Raw genomic sequence first — 2545 nt, 5'->3', positions numbered from 1 at the left:
TCTTTCATAAGGGCACAAAGTCCTTTCCTGAGGGTTCCACTGTCATGATCTAACTACCTCCCAAAGATCTCACTACCAAATACCATCACTTTGGGGATTATGCTTCAACATATGGATTTTAAAGGGACACAAATATTCAGTCCACAGCAAATTACTTCTCCAAACCTAGATAATAAAAATAATCTATACGTTCTTCTAGTCACTTTATAGTACTACCTTTCATTACATTTAGGTCAGTAATTTATCCCGAGTCCCATATTATATATGGTGGTAGAGAGGAAATCAGCTAATTCCCCCCATATAATGAGCTTATTTTCCTAACATCATTTACTAAACAATCTTCTTTGTGCTCACTTCGGCAGCACATATACTAAAACTGGAACGATACAGAGAAGATGAGCATGATGACACACAAATTCGTGAAGCGTTCCACATTAAAACAAAACAAAACAAAACAAACAAACAAGGAGTGCCTGGGTGGCTCAGTCAGTTAAGAGCCTCACTCCTGGTTTTGGCTCAGGTCATGATCTCACAGTTCGGGGGATCGAGCCTCACGTCGAGGCTCCGTGCTGGTAGTGTGGAGCCTGGCTGAGATTTTCTCTCTCTCCTCTCTCTCCCTCTGTGCCTCTCCCTCCCTCATTCTTTCTCTTTGTCTCAAAAATAAATAAATAAATTTAAAAAGAAAAACAACAAAAAACAAAAACAATCTTACTTTACTCATAATTCATTGTGTCCCCTTTACTGCACACTGAGCTCCCAAAAAGATGGCATTTAGAGTCCAGTGAATTCCATTTAGAAGCATGATAGTAGTTTCCTTATAAATATTCATGATGTATTAAGAATCAAACCCCTACAACCGTGTAAACTCATAAAGATAAATTTAAACCACAACTTAAAATACATGAGAGGGTAGATCATATTTCAAAATTCTGTCAGTGGGTATGAGAGGAAAAAAAAGGTCATCAACCATGGTTGAGATACATGTTTCCCCACCATGAACTCTCAGAGGCGCACTTTCTAGGAGTGAGCCCGAGGCCTCTGCTGGTTCCTCATCTTGGATTTTATAAGTACATTTTTACTCTCCTGACAACTACGTTCCGAGGGAACCAAGTAATAAGTTGTTCATAATATGCTTAAGGAAGTCTCACCAAATCAAATGAAAGGATATTTAAAGAAAAATAAAAAGAACTAGGAAGAGCCTCACGTCACACGCGTCCGTGTACTCAGTGCCGGAAAACCAGAAGGCTGCCCCATGCCTCTGTTGTGCCCTAATGCACACGTCCAGTCCGTTCACAAGGGCACGACTCAAAGACACTTTACTGCCTTTGTTTACATCCCTCTCTCATGGGTTTTAGGAGGCAAAACCTTTTTAAAGTGTCCACGAGGGAGAATTTCACGTGATTATATTAATGATTTCATGTACCTGTAGGCTACACTTCTACGAGCCACCATTAATAACGTCCTTCATTTACTGTGGCTTCAATTGTCGATAGAATAGGTGTGGGAAAGCTATGTCCTAAGAAGAAATCAAGTTTTAGCTCTAAGAGATTTTCTTATCAATCTGGAGGGGGCATGGCAGAGTTTTCATTCTGCATTCTAGTTTGCACACCGCCTGTGCTTTATATGGCTGCTGGGAGAAGTGTTTCTGGTAGCTCACTTCCACCCTGATACTTCCAGACCATGAAATCGCTTACATGGTGTCTGATGTGAGAAGCATTTAGTTATAGCTCCTCGTTAGTGTAGTAGCCAATATACTATCTATAAGCCAAGAGTCAGGGGTGAAATTTGACTATTAGGGAGTGTTTCCTATTCCATAAAGATGCAATTTCTTTTTTTTTTTTTTTAATATTTATGTTTATTTATTTTTGAGAGAGAGACACTGTGAATGGGGGAGAGGCAGACGCAGAATGCAAATCAGGCTCCAGGCTCTGAGCGGTCAGCACAGAGCCTGACGTGGGGCTCGAACTCACGAACCGTGAGATCATGACCTGAGCTGAAGTCGGACACTTAACTGACTGCGCCACCCAGGTGCCCCAAGGATGCAATTTCTTAAGAGTTGTGTACACTATCACATCACCAGTGTCTCAAATCCTGAGTGAATATTTTTAAGTGAGTTATTTTTCATTTATGATAACTAATGGAAAATCCTCCATAAAAAGCAGGAATATTCTACAAGCACCCTTCCAAAGGCATGAGGGATTTTGCACAAGGAAGTCTCAACCAAGACCAATTCAGACTAGAAGACAGAATATTCTGGAATGATAGTCTGATCTAATTCCAAACCCTTCACCCAGATCTTGGTGCTCCCCAGTAGAAACAGATAGAAATGCGGTAAAATTAACTTTCAAGAGATCTGATGTTTTTAACTCAAATGTCTCAATATGTCCCCCACAGCCTAACTGAAAAGAACGTCTATTCCCTTTACTTAACTCTTTCTCCCTTGGCAATACCTATATTTTGCTCAAACACTGAAATAATCCTAATTGGCAGGAGAAATATTTAGATGTTAAAGAAGAAATGAAAAATAAATTAATAAAGAAGACTA

At 39.8% G+C, this 2545-nt stretch overlaps 1 pseudogene; it reads left to right on the top strand.

Annotated features, from left to right (window-relative positions):
- The first annotated feature begins 346 nt into the window (after nt 1-346).
- LOC144224285 (U6 spliceosomal RNA) lies at nt 347-439 on the top strand (annotated as a pseudogene).
- Nucleotides 440-2545: the final 2106 nt, after the last annotated feature.

Source organism: Crocuta crocuta, unplaced genomic scaffold, assembly GCF_008692635.1.
Source record: "Crocuta crocuta isolate KB4526 unplaced genomic scaffold, BGI_CrCroc_1.0 scaffold581, whole genome shotgun sequence".
Classification (NCBI taxonomy): domain Eukaryota; kingdom Metazoa; phylum Chordata; class Mammalia; order Carnivora; family Hyaenidae; genus Crocuta; species Crocuta crocuta.
The sequence above is the reverse complement of the archived record's forward strand: the minus strand, read 5'-3'. Positions and strand labels throughout refer to the sequence as shown.